Source organism: Panthera pardus, unplaced genomic scaffold (genome assembly GCF_024362965.1).
Source record: "Panthera pardus isolate Hobbes unplaced genomic scaffold, ASM2436296v1 HiC_scaffold_13, whole genome shotgun sequence".
Classification (NCBI taxonomy): Eukaryota; Metazoa; Chordata; class Mammalia; order Carnivora; family Felidae; genus Panthera; species Panthera pardus.
The window spans coordinates 142,353,267-142,379,872 of NW_026526688.1; the positions used below are offsets into that span (position 1 = coordinate 142,353,267).

At 41.4% G+C, this 26,606-nt stretch overlaps 1 pseudogene; it reads left to right on the forward strand.

The window, feature by feature from the left end:
* Positions 1-1,943: 1,943 nt before the first annotated feature.
* On the forward strand, positions 1,944-8,419 carry LOC128776458 (keratinocyte-associated protein 2-like; annotated as a pseudogene).
* The last annotated feature ends 18,187 nt before the right edge of the window (positions 8,420-26,606 follow it).

Below are 26,606 nucleotides of genomic sequence, written 5' to 3' on the forward strand. Positions count from 1 at the left end.
AGAACTCCCAGAAAATGCTTTAAGTATTATACATAGTTTATTATACATAATTTTAAAACCATAAAAGCCACAGGTAATACTTGAGATTCATTATCCTTACTATCAAGAAACAATCCAGAGAGGCAGCAGTGAGGAGAAAGCACCGGAGATTCCAGGTCAGCGTTATCAACGTGTGACAAGGTAAATGGGATCCCAGCTCCCTCAGATATATAATGGGTTAACACACACTTTTGGCTTAAAGTCTAATTCTTAAACTAGGTAGGATATTTAAGGTATTTAGCAACAAAGCCAGTGATCTAGTGCCAAGTGTTAAGTTATTCAAAAACATCTTAGTAACGGCCAAATCATTCAAAGCGTTTTACAGTATAGCTTCCAGCTGAGTGATGCTCTCCGCCCCCCAGCTATGACTTGCCACAAAAAAAGCTAGTACCTCCAGATGACTTCTCCATTGGCCTCTGGAGATTTATTGCAGCTCAAGGGTGGTTGAGTGGTCTGCGCCCAAGATATAACAAGGCACATATCTGCATGCTGGCCATCAACAGGAGGTCTAGATCTAGACCTGAAAATACCACAAGCATCCTCCTCCTCCTCCTCCCCCCACCCCCAACAATGCTGGGAAGTTCCTGAGAATCAGGCAGATGCTTCGCATGCCGTTCAATCACCCCATGGATCTCAATGGTGGCCACCTGCATTATTAACTTCCACACTGACACTGCTCCTAGGCTCCCATTCCTCAACTTTGGGGCTGCTGGGGACTCGCACCACTAAGGGACTTGCCATCTTAGCAAGTACATCACTTTTATCAATTATGAAGTATTTCCTTAATTAGTACAGACAGTAAAGATACTGACTCTGCTTCTATTCTGTAGCCACTCAAATATCTCACAAAGCTTTGCATTGTGTACTGTTTGAAGTGATATGCCTCCAAAACAGAAACCCCTGATTGCTCATGTTTTAGCCCTTTAGGACTATAAATGAGGGCATGATATCAAAACCCATTTTGTTGGCTTATGCCTACTACCACCCCCACAGTATCACAACTTCCCCCAAATACCCTCCATTATTTTTGGACCTCAGATAGGTTCATGAAAAAGTTGGTTCCAGTTCTGCTTTGAGGTTCATGAAAAAGTTGGTTCCAGTTCTGCTTTGGCCTTATTTATGTCAACTGCCCAACCTACCTTCTAAGAGGTGCCAAGGGTATGTGAGAATATGTTTCACCATGTGAGGACCAAACTATATTTAAGTGAGGCTTCCATATTCCACTGGACACCTTGACCGTAAAGCTGCCCGACTTGAACCTGGGGCTCAGCCTCACCACAGCTTTTTAACACAGGTCTGAGGAAGAGACATGCTTCTCTTCACCTTCCTGCTCCCAACACAACTTCCCCTTGGCCAATTTAGATACTGCCAATGAATGCAAACACCTGGTGGGGGCGCAGGGACTAGCCCAGTTCTAAATTCCAATCCAGGCTTAATCAGTTTACCTAGGAAGTCTTGAGTAAGGAGTTGTTATAAGGAGGATTCCTCTCTACTCTGAAGACAATTTAATTCAGTTTGATACCCACTTACACTGGTCCTTATGCAGGCACATCTCCAGTCCTGTTAAGTTTATCAGAATCTATACTTCAGTTGGCTCATGAAGGGTTTTGGTAACAGTCCATCACCAGCCTAACTGGAGTGGAATTCAACACTAAGAGGTAGTTTCTCCCACAATGAAGAAACTCTGGTATGCATTTTGGAGGTGGGGGGTGGGGGGCGGTGGTGGTAGTGAGTGAGGCTCTGGTTAGGTATTAAATGCTTAAGTACTTGTTCTCTTTATGATATCACTAACTCCATTGGAAAATACTCAAAAAGTAAGAGCTACATGTGGTATTTTTCCAGTTTCCTCTACTTAGAACAGCCATGAGTTAGTAAACTAAGCTTTAGACTGTGTGCTTTTAGACATGGCCCTGAAGATTCCAGGACAAAGTTTGCCAACAATAATCAAAATGATTGCTAGGGGTGTGGAAGATGGCCATATTGCTGATGTATGATGGTATAAACACAAAGGCAATCATTCTGACAAAGTCCAAGTAAATAGTTTAAATGGTTCCAATGTTCTGATTCCTGGGAATTTCCCTCTTGAAAGGTTTGAACTCAACTGGCAGCAATAGTGAAACTACTTTCTACACAAGTCAGCTTGGACCAACATCTAAAACATGGGAAGTGAAGTTTAAGAGGGATAGTAGGCCCCCCAATGTTACCTTTTATCTATTCCCATGGGATAGCCACTAGCCACCGAGCACTTGAATGAGTCTGAATGGAGATGTGCTGTAAGTTTAAGATGCATAGCAACTACAAATAGTACCAAAATATAAGCCCTTTAGTTTTTGTATTACATGTTGAAATCGATTGTCTATCGGGTTAAAACGGAGTTTCATTTAATGGGGTCATTAGGATTGTAGTATGTGGTTTGTACTTGTGTTTCACATGTCTCAGACAGCGCCATTCTAGTGTCTTTATAAAGAATTTATAGGAGACTATGTGCCAACAACCTTGTCATCTAGAAGCTTTCCACAAATGCTACTTCAGAAGTTGAGGGTTCTCTGGGATGAGAACTTGATTTCAGAGAATTAGACAAGATCACAAGATTGTTCTGTTTATACCACATCCCATCTACCTGGGAATTCCTAAACCTCAGACATGAGAACAAAAATGTTACATCATCAGGTATCTTTAGACAGTGATTGCTTGTCCTTTAGTTGATCATACCTAGTGTAAACATCCCTCAAAGAATTCTCTACTGCTTCTAGAAACCTCACCAGCAGCAGCACACAGACCAAAAACCATCCTGGGCTTTTCCAAGCTTCCACCCTTCCACTCAAAACCTGGCCTTGCTTCCACCCAGGCCATCCCACTGGGGAAGTGAGACCCTTCCTGCTACTGCAGTGAAGCTTCATTCCCTTCACTCCATCCTTAGGTTCTTCAGAAGCCCTTTCTATCACGCAGTTGAGGAAGATTGTGCCTGGATTCCATAGCAGATTTTAAACAAGCCTTTATGGTTTTTTCTGCAAGGGAAATTTAGGCCAAAAGAGAAGTCTACTCAACACTTTTCAAAGTTACTTCGGAGAGTAACAGCCAGATGTGAAATTCATTTCTGACTCCCAGCCAGCCTCCCCCCTCACCCTTTTCTGTGGAGAGTTGTTGCAGTTAAGCATCTTCGGCCACAGCTGGGTGTTTGTGTTCCTTCCTAAGCTGTGCTGTACGTTCCTAAGAGGGCAAGGCCTCCTTTCAGAGTGTGCTCAGTACAGGGCTGTTGAATCTAGTTGCCTTCAGACCAGCCTCACATTAACACAAGCTTCAGAGAAGAGTTATTTGCTCCCAGCCAGTCACTTGCTGCAGTCACCAGTCTCCTGGACCATGGGTCAGGTTTGGGAGGTGGGGGAAGGGAAAACTGACCTGGATCACCTCCGGCCACCACAGCTCCCACCCACAGGCTTCTACAGGATTTTTCCCCTGGAGAAAAAAATGTCAGCCTTTGGAGTTAAACAGAATCAGGTCTGTGAAAGGACTATTACGTAAGCAAACTGCTTTATGCCTCAAAGGATTCAGAACCATAGTGAAGGTTGAAGCTTCCCAGTGAGCCTTTTCTCCAATTCCATCTCCATTTCATGCAAGACCTCAGACTTGACAACACTGGAACAGACATCACAGAAGCCAAAGACCCAGAGTGAGTTCATTTCTACTTAAACTTAAGTTTGCCGTAGAGGAAATGAAATGAGGCCTAAAGATATGGAGTTTCCCTAGAAGCACTGGGAGAATTGAGAAGTTAATACTGTAATCACAGCTGCAAGCTTGAAGTGTCTTCCTGAATGAGGACTTTTTTTCCTTTTAAAACTAATGCGTCAGTATTTTTTCTTCAACAAGCTTAAGTATATTTTAAACACTTTCAAATTATGTTCCCTAGTACCTTGAATATTCTCTGGGGCAGTAGGCTGATAAAAATGTACATTTCTCCCCTGTTCCTAGAGCAGGTTTTTTATGTATCAAGATTGCACACACAAAGGTCCAAAAGCTACTGGCTTGAGTTAGGATAGCCAAACCACGGGAATCTACCCCAAAAACCAAGAGCACACTTTACACACTATGTTAAACAATTTGACAAATTATATTTTTTTAAAAAAGGATAGCCAATAATGCATCAGCTACATGTAAGATTTATGGTGGGGGGGGGGGGGGGAGGATCTTGATATTCAGAGTGCTGCCTTTAACAAAAACCCTTCTGAGAAACTGCTTCTCTCCGAGGCACACATTTCAGTTTACTTGGTTACAATTTCTATCATTGAATTCTCACCTCTAATAGTTTTCCTACTCTTCTTGCTTAGTTCTAGTCTGAGTAGCTGATTACAATTAGGATAATGATAATGGTCTGACTACAGACACTAAGATTTAGTGCTAAGAAATAAACTAAGCAAACAACCAATTTCCTGGGAAGGTAGCACTGAACTCTGGTGTGAAGCAGCTCTGGGTAACCACTGAATACTAAGCAGAAACCCAAGTAATGAGTTGAACGCAAAATCGTCTTGCCACAGCTGAAGAATTTCTATTAATGCCACCCTAAGGGTTTGTCGGGGTTGGAGTTATGAAGAGCTAAATCCCAGGCAAGTTTCAAGAAAAAACTTAAGAGGTTTGGGTTGAACGGAGCCCAGTGGCCAGAAAGCAGATAGAATGCACATCAGGCCACAGCTCGGAGGTAACCACACAGATAAAAAGGTCCTAGAGCATGGCCAAATTCCCATTGGCAGAGAACCCTGCACTGCTCCAGGTTTTGTTCTAGAAGTTTGACATTTAAGAAGCTTGGTGTTATTGAACCCCTTCTCCCCACTCTTCAATTATGGTCTTACAAGAGTGACTACTAACCCTTCATCATACCCTAGTTTGATATCTAGAGCCAAGTGGCTCCAGAAGCCTATGCAGTAACACCAACATACAGACACCAGTTTTATAGGGCCCACCTGCAGTGGAGTCCTTTAAATAGGCAAACAGTAGGTGTTGTTTTGGTCTGCATTTTTAAGGAGAAAAGCAAAGCTTTTCAGGGTCTCCAGTTAGTTTTCTACTGGGAAGTCAGCATTTTGTCTAGTACACTGAAGTATTTTGTAGATTTGAAGTTGTGTATATGGTTTGCTTTTCATTTTTTCCTTTCACTTTTATATTTAATGAAGTTTACAGAAATGGAAAGGGGACTGGTAGACAAAACATACCATGCTGTTCATCTTAGAATTCACCTAAGTTTAACTGAATTCTTCATTGCCAGTTAAGTCACCAGTATACCAGTTTCTGGAATTATTGGAAAGCAGAGAAATTTCGCCATCAGTAAAGACATGATTACAGGTGAGAATGCTACAGGAGGAGTAACGAGAATATTGGTTTTCAGTGTTAGGCAGCCATGAAGAAGCAAAGCCATTAATTGCGATCCCTGGGCCTCATCCTGCTGGAACACTCCCTCCCCTTACCCCAGTTCTAGTTATAACCGTCAGTTAGCAAGCAGCAGCATCTTCTGGAAAAGCTGGGACTCAAGACCCCAGATCTCATCGGTCAAGTGATTCTGCGTCAAGCAAATTGCCAACCCCAGAACTATACGTGTCTTGAGCACATTGTCTACAAGGCAAGATCTTTGCTCTTCTTGAGCCCGGCTTTCCTTCACAAGTACATTATCAAAATTAATTCCCCACTGATAGGGGTGAGGGTAGACAAAGTTGTGTATCCTACTTTATTTTTCCAGATTTTTCTTAAAGCAGGTAGACCTAGGTATAGTTTGGATATAGTGCGATTTTTTACGAGACCACTTTGTTATACAGGTGACACTACGATTTGCTAGGTAGCACTTGGGAAATCATCATAGTCCCGATTGTCACCTAGGATGCTCTTGATCAGTTTGTTACAAAGATGCCACATTATCGACTTCCTTTGTGACATTTTGTTAATAAGCTCAAGGAAACTTCACAATCCTCATGGTGCTTTAGGTAACCATCTAAGTCAAATTTCTTTACTATTCCAACTGCAAAAGCTCCTATCCGTTCCTCATCAGAAAAGTGATCTCAGGTGAGCAATTCTGACATTAAATGAAGAGTTCAGGGAGAGGTAATACATTTCCCCCCTCCAGCTCCACATACAAGTAGGTAAGTTTCAGCCCACAGGTTTTGTATCATTTTCAGGTCAGACAAGGGCTTGCAAAATGAATGTGGTTAAAACTTAACTCCCTGGTAAGAAGGCTCAAAAGCCACATGTGCTAGAAGTTCGCTTTAGTTCTTCACCAACTTGTCACTAAAGACAATTCCTTCCCCCAAAGAAATGTAATTCCAAAGTATTCTACATTTTTCTCCCACGGTTTCCACCCAAGCCAATCTAACTTTTGGTCTCTTAACGCAGGGAGGAGGTGGTTTGTCCTCACTTTTTGCCATTAGTCTAGACAGGAGTTTCCAATAGAGACTTTAGGACTCCAACTGAACGCTAGGAAAAAAAAAAGTAGGAAATTTTTGTGAGGAAAGCTAGATTACTGAATCTGCTTTGAGCATAGAAGCTCTAAACTTCTGTCCTTTTAAGGCTTATACAACTGAAGTTAGTTGGAAGAGTGATTTGATCAACCATCTTCTAAGTGGGAGGTTAAACACAAGTCAGTTAAAGCAGGTGACTTCTCAGCGAGGTTTGAGCACGAGAGAAGAAAACTCAAAGTTCAAGGTTCAATGTGGGTTTTTTGTATTTTTTAATGTTTAAGGGAGAAAGAGACAGAGTGCAAGCATGGGAGGGGGAGAGAGAGAGAGAGAGAGAGAGAGAGAGAGAGAGAGAGAGAGAGAGAGAGAGAGAGAGAGAGAGAGAGAGAGAGAGAGAATCCGAAGCAGGCTCCAGGCTGTCAGCACAGAGCCCGACGCTGGGCTTAAACTCACAACCTGGGAGATTATGACCTGAGCTGAAGTCAGATGCTTAACTAAGCCACCCAGGAGCCCCAAAGTTTAAGAACCGCCCCTCCCCCCCCAGGACTCCCAATAACTATAAAAGTTTCTCCTCTATCTGTATTTCGAGGAAGACATGACTGATAAAGTGACTTCAGGAAGCGGCCATAACATCCTACATAACATAACAGAGATATTTTCGGTCTGCAAATGACTGCTTTCGAGTTCCTTAATCTGTTTGCTTAGATACCCATCTTTTTCTTCATTCTTTCACTTCTAAAGTAAGCTACCCAAAATTTCCCTTGAGATCCAACGAGAAGTTTGGTTCTTTCCACCCACCCCCTCCTTAACCCTCAGAGAACCCCCTCAGCTACTAATACGCCTGTAAAACCGCGAACTACTTCACTCAGGGACCCACACACCCCAACCCTACAGCAGCACCGCAAGCAACTGCGGCCGCCAGCCAGCCTCCTTTTTATACTCAAAGCCCCGCCTTCTTCTTGGGTGCGGACCAATGAGAACACCGAGGAGCGGGTCTACAACTGGTCCGTGATTTCCGGCTGGTGAAAAAAAATAGCCTTCCAAATACCCGGTTGCCAGAGCCTCAAGCTTTAGGCTTCTCACTTTAAAAAGGCAGTGCTCTCCCTCTGCTTTTTTTTCCTGCCTGGTAAAGGTCACTGAGTTGTTGAAGACATTGTGAGGGAATACTTTAGAGTCATCTTCCAAAAGTGGCTGAATCAACTACCCCTCTAGCACTTAGTCTTAACGTGAAAGATTTTGTGAGCCTTAAGGAGAATCAAAAGGAGAACTCTGAGGGGCCGACGCATGCGCAGAGCAAAGGCTCAGGTAGGCTACCTTATTTCTTGGCCTGAGGCATCCATTGGGCCCAAGGGTAAGATGCAGGTGCCTCTCTGGCACTCTCCTCCCTCATGTACTTGCTACTCTTCACCAGGTTGCAGATGGTAGCCACCAGCTTGTCTGCAGCGAGTAGCTCGCCATTCATGGGGACTGCTGGGCTTTGGCCTTTTTGTCTTCTCTCTGACTGCTTTCAATAATCTGGAGAATCTTGTCTTTGGCAAAGGATTCCAAGCAAAGATCTTCCATGAGATTCTTCTCTGCCTCCCGTTGGCTCTTTTTGCATCCGGCCTCACCCACCGAGTCTGCCTCACCACCTGATTCACATTCTCCATGGTTGGCCTATGCTACATCAACAAGGCCTCCTCCACTCTGTATCAGGCAGCAGTCCCAGGCCTCACACCAGCCAAAGTCACAGGGAAGGGCAAAAAGAGAAACTGACCCCGAATGTCCAATAAGGTTGATTCTTTGTTTAAAACAAAACAAAGCAAAAGGAAATATGAGTAGCTTTTTGGTCAGACACTGGTGTTAGAGTCAAACATCCTTACCCTCAGACAGTGCTAATGATCTTCATGCTCACCTGTGTGTGTCATTCATTTATTTTTTTCATTTACAGCTATCATTAAAGCCTATGATTCAGAGGAAGCAAGAAGTGACCTAGTAGGAATGGGTTTTGTCTGTGTTTTTCAGAATCCTCAGGATACACATGTTTCTGAAAAGCTCATTCGTTTGTAAATTTGGGGGTAAAAAGTACTATGTTTAGACACTAACAATCCAACTGATATAAATAAGTGATTTAATTAATAGAGAAAGAGAGGCAAAACTTCCTTACAGAATAATTTGAAATGATATATGTCCCTGCTCCCCAGTCCAAGAGGTGGAGTTTAATTCCCTTCCCTTTGAGTGTGGGCTGGGCTTAGTGACTCAGGTATCTATAGAACAGAGTAGAGAAAGGGAAAAAATAATAATTTTACATACACCTGAAACTAATATTATACCATATGTTAACTAACTGTAATTTAAACTAAAACTTAAACAATTTTACAGTGAAGAAACCTGACAAACACGACCTTAACCAAGTGATCCAGGTTAACATCACCAGCGGTAAGTCATGTTGCTATTAAGTACCTTTTGGTATAATGAGAAGAGCACTCCATCCCCATGATATTCCTCTTCAAAACCCATAACCCCAATATAATCATGGGAAAAACATCAGACAAAACCAAATGGAGGGACATCCTATAAAATCCTGACCAGCACTCTTTAAAACAGTCAATCAAGGCCATGAAAAATAAGGAAACACTGAGAAACTGTCACAGACCAGAAGAGACTAAGGGGATATCACATGGAATCCTGAAACAGAAAAATATATTAATAGAAAATTTGATGAAATCCAAAATGTTTGGAGTTTAGTTCATTATACATATGTGTGTGTGTGTATATATATATATATATATATATATATATATATATATATATGTTGTGCTTTGCCCTCAGCTTGCCTTTGGCTCCCGCATCATTCCCCTCTGAACCATTTTGACTATATATATATATATATATATATATATATATATATATATATAGTGTTGATCTTTTAGTTTTGGCAAATGTACCATGATTATATAAAATGTTAACATTAGGGGAAACTGGGTTTCCCTTTGAATAGGGAGCTTTCTTTACAGTCCCTGCAACTGTTATATAAATCTAAAAGTATTTATAAATAAAACATTTGAGATGTCTAGGAGTGAAGAGCACCCCCTTGGACCGCCTACTTCAGATTTCCCCATGGTGTCCCAGGACGCTATTGGAAATACTGGTTATTTTACCAAGGCTTTAACTAGAATGTCATATGTGAGAGTGACATGCATAGACTCCAATATGACCAGACAGCTTTAAGGAACTAAGGTTGACTTTATGAAGCTTGGAACCAATAAAGGCCCTTGGAAATGTTGGCCTGATACTTTGGTAACAGGGTTCCCAGCAGCCTTACCAGGTGAGTAAAGAATGTCATTTCCTGGCAGGTGCAGGAACCTCAGGATATCTTGGGGACCTCATGAAGAGGAATTCGCCCAAATCTACAGGTATTGTAGACATGTCTGATGGCAAGTATTTGGCTTGACTTCTGGCCTGGAGAGTCTACTAAACGTTCAATCTAGATTCCTTATGAAAAGTTACAGCAAAGCAAATTTAAAAGATCTATATGTTCAATTGCTATTCTTGCTGAGCTTGTATAAATAATTAAGCCAAGCTTGTTAAAACTGGACTTGTTTTACGAGATGAATTAGTCTTGATTTGGCTACCTCTGGAAATGAGGGTAATTATAGAGAAAAATTATGTTTCAATAACTCATCTCTGTAGATGTTAAATTTTAATACTATTTAGATCCTAATTTTTCTGGTTTCCTCAAACATTTGGCTGTGGCTCTCCAAACTAAGGTTTCCAATCTTCTTCCAAAAAGCCTTTTCTTCCTGTAAACCTATCAATAGGTAAAGACTATAGTGCTTTACTCATAAATTTCTAAATGGATATGCAAACCATATCTTCCCTAAACCTGATCTGACAGTTACTGAAACTCATCCCATATAAACCCAGGAAACATGGTTTATTTAAAGAATTGAAATCCTAATACAGCTGAGGATTTAACCCCAAAATGGAAGGGCTCCTACCAGGTCATATTATGTCCCACTGCAGTAAAATTAGAAGGACATTCTCCATGGGCTCCTATATCAATAATTAAACTGTACCTTCCTCACAAGAATATAGTATGCCAGCTGACAGGCCTTCTTATTCCTGTGAACCTGTGGAAGACCCCAAATTTATCTTCAAATGACAGTGAAGGACTTGAGGAAAATTTGATTAACTATCAAAGGCTGTTTTTATTGGGCTTTTTCCAATAATATTAACCATATTTTGTTGTCTTTTCCAGTGTCTCCCTGTATGTTGCCAAGACTCCTTCACTGCCATAATTTCCAGCTGATAGATAATCCTTTCTATTCAAGGAGGTTCAATTTATAGTTATCTACCTTGGGCTGGCTGCCTCTGCTTTTGGTAACTCCTATATATAAATTCCCCAACTGATGAATATTGACTCAAAGGTAGGAACATCTCTATGCCCCTACTCAGCAGGAAGAAACTATAGAAGATGAGATACTCTGCCTTCAGCAACTTTAAAGATTTAAGGGTCAAAATGGTTCAGGGGGGGAATGATGTGGGAGCCAAAGGCAAGCTGAGGGCAAAGCACAAGCTAACACCCCCGCCCCAGGTGGGATATGTCTGACATTCCACAGGCACTCCTGGCTGCCCAAGAACAAAGGAAAGGAAAAAACCAATGGTTAACTGATAGAGATCACAGTTATGCAGAACATGAGTCTCCATCAGTTTACAAATGCCTTAGTAAATTATAAAAAAAAAGGGGGGGGGGGGCAATCTTATCAGTAACCTATCTCCAGAAACCTATAGACTCAGTTTCCTGGAGCCCCAAGATCACCCTCCCCTCTACAGTGATGTGAAGAACAAAGACAAGAAGGAAATGGTAGGTAAAATTAAATTTCCTTATAACCTGCAGCCCATTGACAAATACTTGAGACTGGCAGAGTATAACATTTCTCTAGGAACTCCCTGCTGTCTTGATGTCAATACCTGGCTAGAGGAAAAACACAATCCTAGCTTGACAATAGCTAGGCCTCCAGTGTCTCTGGAGTCTTCTTTAGCATATGAAAGTCATGTTGGAAAACTCCCTTTTGCCTTTACCTCCCCCAACTCAAGAGTATATAATCAGTCAGTCCTCACAATCTCAGTGCCGATCTTTCTGCCCACAGGTCCTGTCTCTGTGCTTTAACAAAATCACCTTTTTGCACACACACAACAAAAATTAAATAAAATTTAAAAATAAAACATTTATTTGAAGGAAAAAATTAGAAAAAGAAACCCACAGGAATTTTAAAGATAAAATACAAGTCTTCAAAATCTTATGCCTATAGCAAGCTGCTTTAAACTATACCTCCTCTAGACTTGGTATAAGCACTTTTCCATTTTTAGAGGTAATTTAGAGCAAAAGTTTGAAAAGTGGTGTGTTTAGCTAGATGAATCCCAAAGCTGTTTGGAGGATGGGATAAGGCCAGAGGCTAAGAGGCCAGCTGGAATTGAGCTAGGGTATAACAAAGCAAGAAGTCTAAGGCAATAAGCCAATGGACAAGTAGGAACAAATTGACTTTTTTATTTCTGTGATTGCTACCAGTGCTTTCTGGGAATTTGCTAATTCCAGTCATCCATTTTCATCTTGAGTGTTCATGTATCTATAGTCAGGAGAGAGAAGATTCTCTCCTGAGGCAGTCAGTAGCATCAAAATTGCCAAATATGCTTGCAAAGTATGTGTTTTTAAAAAAACAACACCTAAAAGCCAAAAAACAAAGCACATTACCTACTATGGGAGATACAGTAAGTAGTAAAGAACATGGACTATAAAGGGGGACAGACCTGTGTTTAATTCTCCACTAGATTTACCTCTGCTTACTAGCTCTATGTTCTCACACTAGTTAACCTCTGTAAGCTTCAGCACCTCATCTGTGAAATGAGAATAAAGAATGCTTACTCATAAGATTATTGTGAGGGTTGATTAATAACATGTATAAAAAGCATCTAGAATAGTTCATGGCATATACACAGCACTTACTATTACCTAGATATGTTCTACATCCAATCCGTATTGACTCATTTCATCCTCACAACAATCCTGTCATTCATCTTTATGTTCCAAATGGAGAATCTGAGCCACAAGACAATGAATAATTGGCCCAAGGCAACATAGCATATAAGCGATGGAGCTTGATTCCAACCCAAACAGTCTGGCTCTAGAATCTTTGCTTTTAGCCAGAACACTGCACTGCCTCTTCTGTTATCAGAAAGGAAGCAAGAAGAAAGGGGACATGGCATGCTGAGAGGTCCAAAAACAGGTACCTTGATAGGAGGGAAATGGTCAGCTCTACCATGGTACTACAAATATATAAATAATGCAGGTATAAATTGGGAATGATATCAAACTCATGTCTAAAAGCCAATTGGAGTGGTAGCACTTGCTTCTGCAGGCCCAAAAGTCAGTGAGAACATTCCTTTATAAGTCATGTAATAACATTGTAAAAGTAAAGTTTACCAAATTAGAGACATGCCCTCCCCACATGCTTATCCCAGCATTTTCTCAGTTGATTTCCTGGACAGAAAGCTCAAATACCAGACAGTCCAATTCAAAACTAGACCCGTGACAATCCTCACTGTAGAGGAGCCAGCCAACATTCCACACTTAATCATCTTTCTTCAAGGTGAAAGCCAACCCAAGCCTGAGGCAACATTCTTGAAGGCTTCTACTGCTTCCCAGCCTAAGTAGAGGGCAACCACAAAAGTGAAGGCCCAACTTGGACTCCTAATTTGACAACCCCATCTCTAATTTACTGTTCAAATGTTACCATCCTTTGAGTCCTTACTCTGAGCCGGATGGCCTATACTTTGACTCATTTAATTCACCCTTGACACCCATGAGATTAATATTGACATTACCATTTATGAATGAGAAAATTCAGGTTCAGGGGGATTAAACAACTTTCCCTAAGTTACACAGCTAGTGAGAGTCAGAGCCAGGATTTAAACCTCAGTTGTTCAAATTCCAAGGCCCTGCTCTTCAGCACTAAGATATACAGTTGAGGTTGTCAAGAAAGTGTATTTGAAGGGCAAAGCCAGTAACAACTTGTCATGGCCTTATTATCCCTTTTTCCAATGAAAGATCCCTAACACCCACAAAAAAATAGAAAAATGTTCTTTCTGCCACAGGAGCCATCCATAGGGACAGGCACAGAGAGAAGAGGTGCAGGAAAAGTACTCCAATTTTTTTTTTCAACAGCTTTATTTCAATTGTTACTTTTGAAAGGCAAGGCAAACTGCTAGACTCCAAATCCTACTCAACCTTTTTGTCTCCTTTGCCTCCACCAAAACCTGAATTGGTGAAAGAGGAAACGGAGGAGAAAAAGGGTTTGTGCAAAGAACAATTCCAGTTTCAGTTTTCCTAACTCATTCTAAACTGGACTAATTCCAATAGGTTGTTCACTAGAACTAATTGCTGCTCTCAGTGCATTCTGATGCCTGCTTGGATCCTGTGCCTATTCTTTGAAGAACAAAGGTAGCCAGGGAACAGGTGGTGGAAGGCGGCCACCATCCCTACAAGCACAGAAGAAAGAACTCTCTGTGTTGGTGGCCTGCCCTTTGGAAGCTGGATTTGTTGCTCTGTAACTCATTGTATGGAGCTGATGGTGTTACATATACAGATATATCATAGTATTTATTTGATCTTTTACAGCATCCATGTGATATTGAACTTCAGAAGCCTAATTTAGAATATAAACAGACCTAGAACTTTCCAGTTCCTTCTCATGCCTATATTTCTATGTCCCCTGTTTGAAATGAGAAAGCAGCTGCCCATGTAGTAAAAAGCCTACCTATATAGACTTTCTCATGAGTCCACCTATGGCAGCATCCATTTGTCTACTACTGTAGCTTAAGCCCTTAGTTCTCACCTATTCCTTTTCTCTACCCTTCCTACTGTGTTCACTATTTGCAAGGTCCCACCTTCTAGACCATTCTCCACACTATATCCAGAGAGGGCTTTCTAGGACAAAACCCTTCTCTGGCTCCACATCATGATTGGGATAAAGACAAGTTCTTTCCACAGTAAAAAACAAAAACAAAACAAAAAAGAGGAAGGGAGGGAGAGAAAGAAGGAGGGAGAGAAAGAGAGGGCTCATTTATTGACTGATTCAGTCTTCCATCACTCAAGTGCCATCCTATTCTGGCTCCCTTTGGTTCTCCTTCTAGCATTTCCCCTCTACTGTTCCATCCTCTAGTACATCTTCTCTCTTTTTATTCTCCCCATCTCCTGGGTAATTCCCATTCATCCTTCAGGGAACAACACAAGTTGTGTCTTTTTCAGAAAGCATTTCTCTATTAGACTCCCCAACATAAGTTTAGAACCTCCCTAATGTTCTCTGAAAGTAAAAAAAAAAAAAAAAAAAAAAATCTATAACCTCTTGTTACAACTCTGTTGTCATCATCTGTTCACTTGTCTGTTTCCTTCACCAAAATTGAGATCATGGAAAATATATCTTCTTATTCACCTTTATGGCCCAGTCCCTAGAATAGTTTCTGACCAGAAATAGTTACTCAGTTATGATTTGTGAGGGAACGAAGGAATGAAGGGATGAGTAAATGGCCAGTTTACTCTATCTAGGAATAAATGACATACTCAAATGGTGTGATTGAGAAGAGTTTAATAAAGACACCATTTATAAAGGTGTAGACAAGGTAAAGGAAAACCATAAGAAAAAACGAAGCATCCTGGGGCCAGCTACAGCAAGAGCTGGGACGATCTCTAGGTCTGAAGATACAAAGAGAGAGAGAGTACCTTCCAGAATCCAGAAGAGTCACTGAAGGGGAAGAGCAGTGGACAGGAGGTAAGTTCAGTAGTGGCCTTCAGTAGAGGATACATCCAACCTGAAGTGACCTGGTGTGATGGGAGCTGAAAGAGTAAAGTGCCTGAAGGCACTCTCCTCCTATCCTCCAATCTCCTGCTACTGCCTCTCACTGGTCAAACCCACCAGACACCAGAGGGCAAGGGAGCCCATGATGCAATCAAGATGGTCAACTTCTCAAGGCACAGAGCAGGCTGGGGAGGAGATCTGAAAGAACTAATGGAAGCTAGTCAACAGTTTCTTTCCAAGAACAGAATCTCTGGCTGCATCCTAAAGGTTAAGCAGTTTAAGAATAATAACCAAAGAAAAATTGTCTTCTCTGCAGCTGGTAAGAGAATTATTTCTAAAGAGAGAGAAATATTTGATAAGCCAGTTCTTATAAAGAAGAGCAATAGGCTGGCACCCAGGTTTCTTGCAGAAGAAGCCCCTTTTTCTGGATGATAAATGAGAGAAAGGGAAGGAGAATGGGGTTGAAACTTGGGACTAGTTTAAGAGGAAGAGGAAGACAACAGCCAAGGACTGGGAAGAAAGAGTTAGGAGAAGAAATCAATCTAATGGAGATTTTCCAAATGAAATTGTGGGCACTCTGTGCAATGAAGTATCTTTCTGTGGTCATTATAAACTCACAGCAAGAATTTTTACAAAAACATTATATGATCACTGTGAGTGGATTTTTTGTGAAAGTTAGTGAAGGGATTTATTTACATCAAGATTGGTACCAGGCTGCCAAAGACAAGGGTCCAAGAAGGAAGACACATTTCCTTAGTCAACCAGAGAAGGAACTGGGGTTCAGAGAAGTAAAGTGACTGAATGAAGGCTGAACGAAGAGCAGCATTAGAGGAGACAGAGCAGGACTCAAAACCTGGGCATTTTCCTCTGTCAACCTGCCTCCTTCCGTTGTGTCGCTGACACAAGAGGAGAGAAGGGCATGTGAGAAACTTAGGTCTCTGGAATATAGGAACCATGGCTAGGTACTTCTTATCATTTACAGTACATGCTGATAAGGATTAGAATTAATGGAGGACATACTTTGTGCCAAGGACTTTATGTGGGTTATCTTGTGTAATCAAAGTAACCCAGGAGAGCTTCCACTACCACCGCACTTCAGTGATGAGGAAGTACATTGGAAAGATGAAGCAACTTTCCCAAAGTGGATACTTAGAATTCAGCTTTCAAACCCAGCCAGTCTGTATTTGTAGATCATCTCAACAGCTGTGAGTATATTTACTCATTTTCAGCATTTTAAAGGGGAGCTTTTATAGCCTTAAAAAAAAAACCCTACAAATCAGGGTATTTTTGAAGCTGGATTGACACCAGCTCTAAAATACTATGGATCTGTTATCACGAGGCTCCCTTGATTTTAAGCCCCAATTCCTACCGTCTTGCATACCTCAGTAGCTGCCACAGTTGTATTTTTCACATTTTCTCTTTGAAATGAGACTACTGTGTGGCAGCTCTGGAATCCCACGGTGCTTCTTCAGGACCCCACATGTTAGAAGAGGTCCCTACAGTGACCTCTGCAGCAGCTCGTCTCCTCCCTGCAGGTCTGCTTCAGATCCAGGAGCTCAGAACAAGGCAGAAGGGTTCTTCCGAAAAAAGGAAAGGAAGAGGAAGCATTGTTATTCTCTGTGGTTCATATTCCTAACAGTAATGTTCCAAGCACTTAGATTTTGGTAGTACTTCTCCCACTGATACTTCATCCCACAGGGATGGTATTCTGCCTTTATCCGGAATGTTTTTGATGAGTACTATGGTCAGAAATGCTGGTTTGACATGTCTTAGGCTTTTCCTTAAAACACTTTGTCTATGGATAGTAAACATTTAACATCATCATTACATTTCATATCAACCATGAGTTTTGAGATGACATTGTTAAACTTTCATTTGATAGACAGTAAGAAAATGTCACATAGAGAAGTAAGTGACCTATCTATGTCATAAGTCAGTGGCAAAACCGGGACCAATATCCAGTGTTCCTGACACCAGAAGAGATTAATTCATCTCCTGAAAATGTTCTGTTTTTCCTTCTTGTATGTCCAAAGCCTCTGTTACCTACAGAATAAATATCAGCCCTTTAAGAAATACCAGATCCTAATAAGTATTTAATAAGTATCTAATAAGTAGCAGTTCTTTTGTGCTACATGTTAAGGGAAGAAGCCAGCACCAACCTTCCCTTACAACTCCATAGCCGCAAAAGCATTTGCTTTGGAGTCAGAAAGCAGAATTAGAATCCCAGCTCCATCTTTGAATTTAGGGATAAATCCCTTCACATCGGTAGGTTTTAGTTTTCTGTAAGATAGTAGACACTGCTAGTTACCTGCTCAATGTTTACTCCCCTTTGTATCTTCTACTAGAAACCTGGCTTAGTTCAGAGCATCAATGTGCCAGGTAGAAACATTGACTTCTCTAGACTGTCTCACAGCTAAGGGTGCCCACTACCCATGTGATAAAGTTCTGGGTAGTGAGTCATAGCTGAGAGTTTCTGGGAAACTTTGCTTCCCTCAGTAAATTCTCACCCATCCCTCACCTCGACTTCCTACTTGGCTCCACTTTTCCTTTTTTTTTTTTCCCCCAACACTTAAATATTCATTTCCATATATTTTTTATTACTTTATTTCATGGATGAAATAACTAATTAGTTGAAATTAGAACTCTTCTGGGGCGCCTGGGTGGCGCAGTCGGTTAAGCGTCCGACTTCAGCCAGGTCACGATCTCGCGGTCCGTGAGTTCGAGCCCCGCGTCAGGCTCTGGGCTGATGGCTCGGAGCCTGGAGCCTGTTTCCGATTCTGTGTCTCCCTCTCTCTCTGCCCCTCCCGCGTTCATGCTCTGTCTCTCTCTGTCCCAAAAAAAAAAAAAAAAAAAAAAAAAAAAAACAAAAAAAACGTTGAAAGAAAAAAAAAAAAAGAAATTAGAACTCTTCTTCCCTTTGATACCAGCCAAAGGTACATTTGCAAACACCCTCCTCAGCACCTCCCTGGAGAGCCTGCTGAAACTGAGTCTTCCTTAAAAGCCTGAAGTTTTTATCTATTTGTTTTCAGAATCTCTCAATTTTTGAAGAACAACTCACACCCCTCTACAGAGGATCCAGACTTGATTTCCTTATCTCTCTCTTCCTTATTTTAGTCCTAACGATGTTGAGCACCATCTCTACAAAGAGGACAAAGGAAATGATTGGGTATCTTCTCTTTGTCATTCAGTTCCACTCTCAGTTCTTCTCCATTGTGCTTTCTACCCAGGAAATAAGATGGGCTGTATCACAGGGCTCTCCTTCTCTCTGGCTTCTAGGGGAGCCAGCAGGGAACCCTTGCAGAGATCAGAGGGAGGAAGGAATATGAGATCCTGGCTCCTTCCTTTAAATGGGCTGTGTCTCCTCAACTGAGGTCACAGTTCCTCTCTCATGTCTTCTCTTCTGCTTCATTTCTTCACTAAAGAAAAACCAACCCAATAGGTTAGAGATTTCAAGCTTTTCATGTTTTAAAATTTGTTACTTACTAGGACATATAACCTTACTTTGTCCTAAGGTTTTAATAAAGGCATTTCCCTTTGCTAAGATTGGGAAGCCCAAAACTAATTTACTCAGTTTTCTCAGTGAGTGTTGATTTCACAAGGACTGACTCACTCTAACCAAAGTAATAAGAAATTGATATGTGAAGCAGAATGCCAACCTATGATTTAAAATAAGATCTATGATATGGGAACTTTACAAGTGTTATATAAGTCATGGGAACCAGGCAATGAGTATATCACCTACAAGTAACAGGGGAAAAAAATGAATTAAGCCATAGGAACATTATTTATTGTTTATTCAACAAGAAGAGCAAGCAGTCTCATCAGCGTCAGCAAGGAATTATACCATTTCGCATGTTTGCTTATGGCCTCATGGTTACAAGATGGCTGCTACCCTAGACATCAGTACTGCATTCAAAATCAGAAAACAAATAGCTGGTTGGCAGAGAGGGAAAACACTTTCTTTTCATAAGGCTTTGTTTGTCTTTTAGCCCAGTTAGCATCCCAGAAGTTCCATGGGCAAGAACTGGGTCTCATGGTCATTCCAATTGTCAGGGAGGTTGGGAAAGCAAGCATCGAACTCTCCAGCCCCTATTCAGTGGTAAGAGTCAGCACTGAAAGAGATTTGGAAATGGCCTTGGATACTGTAGCAGCTATGGAGGGTGTGCTGCACAGACCTCCCTTCAATAGAGCTCATGGTTCCGCTTTGACAGGGCAGTTGGCTGACAGCTTCTAGCTGCAGTACCTTCAGGATATGCCTCATTTTTGAGCCAAGGCCCTACTGTTCCTGTGTAGCCTCAGGCAGTACTGTGCAAACTGGGAGTACTAGGGTCTGGCCATGTCCACCCGATGCAAGACTCCTCTCATCTTTGTTTCAGAGATCCCTATTGAGCTGGTAGAGACTTGTTCAGATCCACATCACAGTCTGAAGCTCTCCCTGCACAATTCTGCTTCCTTCCCCATTTCCTTTCACAGATGTCAGATCAGCATTGTGGCCAGAAGACTTTCCCCGCCCAGTCCTGTTTCCTCCCTCTTTATCTCTCATGGTCATTATCCCACAAATACATCTCTGTACTCCTTACATTTTTTTAAAATGTTTTTATTTATTTTGAGACAGAGAGAGACAGAGCATGAGCAGGGGAGGGGCAGAGAGAAAGGGAGACACAGAATCCACAGCAGGCTCCAGGCTCTGAGCTGTCAGCACAGAGCCCGTTGTGGGGATCGAACTCACAGACCATGAGATCATGACCTGAGCTGAAGTCGGATGCTTAACCTGCTGAGCCACCCAGGCACCCCACATCTCCGTACTCCTAACTCTATCTCAGTATCTGCTTTCTATAGGAGCTGAACTTAGAGGAAAGGCCTATGGCAGCAGAATTGTTCCCTATAAAGAAATCTCCATGGAAATCAAATAATATTTGTGTGCTAAGAGAATACAGGATCAGAACAAACTAGCCTACTCTGAGGAATCCACTTTTACCGTGAGGATATTCCTAATGTAAGCATTCCTCTCTTGTGTTTCAGAAAGGACATCCATGCTTTCAGCCTATACTAGTAAACACTGGCAAAGTTGATCACTGCTTCTCTGACTCCCTTTTTTCTTTTTCCTTTAAAATCATCTCTGTTCTGTCGGCTTCTGCTTTCTTGGCAATGTTGATTCCAACATGGGATGCTGTAACCAATCCTGTTTTCCCCACCTTGGGACCTGGAAGACATTCTATTTTCTCTTTTGTTCATTTGTTTGCTTGTTTTGTTATTGCTTTAAGGATAATATGCCAAAAATCTGTTCTCTTCCATTATGTGTTGACTTTATGGTTTCAATTCTCTGGGTTCTGAAGAAGTCTCACTGCCACTCCCTTTTACTTCTTACATGGTTCTGGTGCAGGTCTTTATTTATTTACTTATTTATTTTATTTGTTTAATTTTTTTTCTAAATATAATTTATTGTCGTTAGCTAACATACAGTGTATACAGTGTGTTCTTGGTTTCAAGAGTAGATTCCCATAATTCATTGCTTACATACAACACCCAGTGCTCATCCCAATGAGCCCTCCTCAATGCCCATCACCCATTTTCCCCTCCTCCTGATCCCCCCAACCCTATTCTCTGTATTTAAGAGTCTCTTATGGTTTGCCTCCCTCTCTATTTAAAACTATTTTTTCCCCTTTCCTTCCCCCACGGTCTTCTGTTAAGTTTCTCAACTTCCACATATGAGTGAAAACATGATATCTGTCTTTCTCTGACTAACTTATTTCACTTAGCATAATGCCTTCCAGTTACATCCACATTGTTGGTGCCGGTCTTTAAAATAGCATCAGTTCTAAGGGTGCCTGGGTGGCTCAGTTGGTTAAGTGTCCAACTCTTGGCTTTGGCTGAGGTCATGATTTCACAGTTTTTGGGTTAGAGCCCCACATTGGGCTCTGTGCTGAGAGCATGGATCCTGCCTGGGATTCTTTCTTTCCCTCTTTTCCCTGTCCCTCTCCTGCTTGTGCATTCCCTCTTTATCTCTCTCTCACTCTCTCTCTCTCAATAAATAAACTTTAAAATAAAATAAAATAAAGTAGCATCAGTTCTAGAGCATAATTTCTTCTCAGGAATCCTCAAATAGCTTCATTTGTTTATTTGTTCATTCAACCTTCACTTATTAAGCAGCTACTAAGTGATAGACTCTCTAGCAGGTGCTAGGCATACAACAAAGAAGAAGACACAGGCACTCTCCCAAGAAGCTGTTTTGAAGTTAAACAAAACTAGAAAAAAAGTCAGAAGAGATGAGATGTAAGTCAACAGAATAGTGAATCACTCATCAGAGCTTTTCTGCCACCTAAATATTTTAAATTTTCCATCCTCTATGAGATACAACTTCAAAGGTTTTCAGGGCAATAAGCCTCTCTACATGCACTGGATATTAAATATGGATATGGCTTATTTTCTACCAATCTATGCTGCTTATCACTGTCTGGTGCCACGTTAAGATTCCCTCTGCTGATAGCTTCCTGCCTGAGATGGCTTCTCTCTCACCAGGGCTTGAAAAATAATGGAGCTCCCCAACTGGTGACTATTTCTGCACAGGCACATTTGCAGCACCGTCCCAAGTATGTATGTGTTAAGGCATTTATCCTTGTCTTGGTTTCAGATTGTATTTGTTCTAAATGTGCTCATTCCCATTTATTAGTGTTTATCATTCCATTTTCCCACCATAATTATTTATATAATCCTTTATCAGTTCTACCCTTCTAAGTACAAATTAAGAAAGCCCAAGACAGACTTGACTGGATCACAGACTGGATATAATCTTAAAAGAGATTACAACTAGAAATAATGATAGCCCTTTAGTCTAGGATTTGAGAAACGCTCTCCCAGAAGACAACAGTCTTGTGTTGCTGTAGTATTTTCTTCTCTAAGTTTTGGAAAAAGAATGGCAAACTACAGTGCACTTCAGAAAGTCACCTAGCCCAATATCCTCATTTTACAAAGAGGAAAATTAGCTCCCGAGCAATAGATTAACTTCCTTAGGTAAGACGACTTGACGGATAAGGCGCTAAAACCCACTATTCCTTAGTCAGGCACTTTCCAACAGCTGTCCACACTGAATTTGCCTGGCCTCTCTGGCTTCCACAGCTAATTCTGCTTTTTCCATATTTAATCCCCACCACACCCCCCTTTCTTTCATCTTCTGTCATCTGCAGTTTCCTTTCCTTCTCTCTTGCTTCTCCCTCCACAGGATTTTTTGCATTCCTGTCAGTCCTGTGTGTTTCCTATTCCTGAACCTTTTGTTTTTTTCTGTCTTGGTGAGCAGTAAAGGAAGAAAACCAATATATGTGTCTATCTTTGTATCTTCTATATTTAGTACTTTAAAAAAAAAAAAAGCTTGATGTATATGGAAATCCTGAACTATCTTTAAAGTAACAATTCCACAAATACACTATAAATTCTACTGGAAAAATAATGCTTCTGAATTCCCAGGGCTTAATACTAACACACTTCTGAGACAGCAGAGTAGGTTTTGAAATAATTGCATGGGGCCCTCAGGACTTCAAGAAAAGATATAAAGTTCCTGTAGGGGGATTAGTCTTCTGTAATATAATCAGATCAAAATGTAATGGATGATATTAACTCTCCATACAGCAATGGAAATAAATGACTGAGAAGAGTTTCACAAAGCACAAAAACCACAAAGTCCCATCACATTAACTAGAGAAAGCTTCTTGGAGACAAGCAGAGGCACCAAATTCCATCCAGTCTGCACGGGATGATGCACAGAACAAAACTATTCTTCTTAGTGCAAGATGTGAACCAAACTGAAACCATTTCAATGTCCCGCATATTCTGCTAGCAGGAAGGGCATGTTTCTGATGGCAGGCATTAGCATTCTAGATCCAAGGAAGGGAAATCTTCTAATATAAATCAATTAGTTGGTACTCTCATTTCCTGTCCTTGCACTCCATGTGTTAGACTCTAGCTCTGGGCCTGCAGAGCTGATATTCTGACCTTGAACTCTGGTGACCCCATCAAAATGCTGTCACCATGAGCACGGCCCTAATGTCCACCCAGCTTCCCTCTTCAGCATTTTGGGGCCCTTCCTACTTCTGTAAGTTGATAAATTAACAAATAACTATTGAGCATGATTGCACGGCCTTGATTATGGTTAAGTTGTTTGCCCTTTGAGAGTAGACAATCTGGATTTAAACAAACCAGTAGTGGGTAAAAATGATTTGAAGAAATGGATGGTTAGGCCTGCATTCTTCTGTGCCATTTCTGTTCACATTCTTCTAATAGCATCGAAAAAGGAAGGGAAAGCATTTCTGAGACATGCTGGCCATGAGTAAGCAGACACACAGTTCTCTCTGTTCCCCAGGCAAAGGAAAAGTACCTCTTGTAGGACCATTTCACTTCTTGCTTGAGTGGCCCTGGCTGTTCTCAAAATCTCAGAGTCCTGGAAACTGTTTATAGGAGCTATGTCACTGAACCTCAAACGGGACTCCTGCCCTAAGTCCAGGCAACAGCTGTTAAGCAGCTGTGCCATCGTGTCCTAAAGCCGCTTAGTGTAAGATGTGAATGAAAAAGGGACCAGCTCTCTGAACCTCTGTGAAAAATACTAACCCCTGAGACAACAGCTGGCAGGTAACATATATTGTGAAAATATTCATGGCATTAGAATGGATACATGGTGGATGATCTTTAGATTTCTATTTTAAGGTTTTTTTCCCATAAAAGTTATGCACCCTAATCTTTTCAACTTAAGAAAAATTAATAAGGAAGAAAACAAAAAGAGGGAAAGGGAAGGACCCTGGCAGCTGGCATAACACGAGCATGGAAACAGGTAAAATGGGACTCCCTGTCATCCTCACCTTCTTCTACTGCCTGGTGCCCCACCCAAAAATAGCATGAAAGGCTTCCCTGGAGCAAGCAGGATAAATGTCTGCTCCTGGGGCCAGGCCCCAAGTTCAGGCACAGCACCACTTCTGAGAGTTGGCACCTTGTCTAGCCTTTGATCAACTTTCCTTTGTGGGACACGTCAACTTTGTTCCTCTTTCATGTACAAGATGGGACAAGAGCTTGAGCCAGGCAGGTATAGCTGCAGGCAGGGCTTTCTTCAACGCTGGGCAGAAAGGCTTTTGCCTGCCCAGGCCCAAGGAGAGCCCCTACAGTTGTTTGCCTGCCACATCCTACAAAGAGGAGTCCTGGTGTTCTGGTGGCTTGGCTTGCGTGTTGCCCAACAGCAGGCAAGCTGGGACCTGGGACCAAATGGAAAGCAGGCAGCAGGTTATTTTCTAAGCCCAGCTTTCAGGGTCACTGCTTACCTCCCCTCCCCCATCCCTTGCACAGTAGCACCTTCCTCTGAGCCCTTTAGGAATCTAATGATCCCAATCACTTTTTCTGACCCCCTTCCCCTGTCCCCATCAAAATCCTCTGGTGCAGAAGTAAGGAAACAAATTGACATGCTCATTGATGGGAGTATAAATTCTGAAAGTATAACGTTTCAGGAGAACAGGTCAACAATATAAAATTTTAAATGTGTATTCCCTTAGAATAAACCCAGGAATTTCACTTCTAGAAATGTATCCTAAAGAGGGGCACCTGGCTTGCTCGGTGGGAAGAGCATGCAACTCTTGATGTGGGGTAGTGAGTTTGAGCCCCACATCGGGTGTACAGATTACTAAAAATAAAGAAACTTAAAAATTTTTCAATGTATCCTAAAGAAATTATTATATGGATAAACCGAAATGTATGCATATGAATGTTTACTGCTGCTTTGATTACAAATACTGAACAATTGGAAACAAAATAAGCATCCATTAGAAGGGGATCTTAAATAAATTGTCACATAAGCATGCAATGAAACATTCCACCACCATTAAAATTAAGGAAGGAGATTCATACAATTGACACTGACTTTTGCCCTGGCACATTGTTAAATGAGAAAAGTGGGTTATAGAAGTGTATAGAGAGTAGAGTCCCATTTATATTTAAAAAAAAAAAAAAAGTTTATGGGCACCTGGATGGCTCAGTTAATGGTGTCTGACTCTTGATTTTGGCTCAGGTCATGATCTCACAGTTCATGAGTTCGAGCCCTGCATCAGGCTCTGTGCTGACAGTAGGAGCCTGCTTGAGATTCTCCTTCTCTACCCCTCCCCAGCTCATTCTCTCTCTGTCTCTCTCTCTCTCTCTCTCTCTCTGTCTCAAAATAAATAATAATTAACTTAAAAAACTTTTTAAAAGTTTATATGTTTATACTTGTATAAAAAGAATGAAATGATAAATAGCATTTTGTTAACAGTATCTCTGAGGGGTAGCATTGTAGGTATTATCACTTTCTCTATATTGTTTACATTTTTAGAAACGAGATTTATTAACAGAAAAAATATTTTTGATGTAATTTTTAAAACTGTCTCTCAGGAAAATATATACAATGCCTTCACACTGAGAACCATTTATATTTGTAAAGAGATTCCCAGTTTACAAAATAACTTCTATTTTCTCACGAACTCATTCAGTCCTCACAACACTGTGATGTAGGAAAATCTTAGCATTGTCAAAGATTAGCAAAACTAGGCATTAGTTAAGGTGGTGAAAAGAGAAACCAGGAGAGAAAGAGCTAAGCAGAGGCTCAATAAAAAATGACAAAGTTGGGGGCGCCTGGGTGGCTCAGTCGGTTGAGCGTCTGACTTTGGCTCAGGTTGTGATCTCACAGTCTGTGAGTTCGAGCCCGGTGTCGGGCTCTGTGCTGACAGCTCAGAGCCTGGAGCCTGACTCAGATTCTGTGTCTCCCTGTCTCTCTGCACCTCCCCCACTTGCACTCTGTCTCTCTTTCTCTCAAAAATAAATAAACATTAAAAAAAATTTTTTTTTAAGTGACAGAGTTGGTGAGTGTAAATGTGGTTAGGCCAGCTGTACCCTCTATCCAGCAGCTTTCAAAGTTAGGATGCTAGCTTCCCACAGACACTGGGAGACAGAAGCCCTACTCTTCCTAATGATTACATCGCAGAGGTTTTCAGATACTTGAGAAAGACACTCCTGAGTGTCACACATCAAAGGGCTAGAAAAAGTGTCACATGTCAAAGGATTAGAAAAAGGATTCACAACGTTTGGACCTTTTTAGTAAGTGCTGTAGGAAAGGGAAGTCAGGTGTTGGCTAGAATGGACCGTAAGTTCTCTTCCCAGCTGTGGGGGCTGGGGTTGTCCCAGGGACATAACCAAAAGCTAAAGGCCTGCTAAAATTTGCTCAAGTCTCTAGTGCAGGGGTTTGAATGGAGTGATCTTGCTAAGAATTTTTGCAGTTCTCAGTATCTCCCCTTTTCAGATT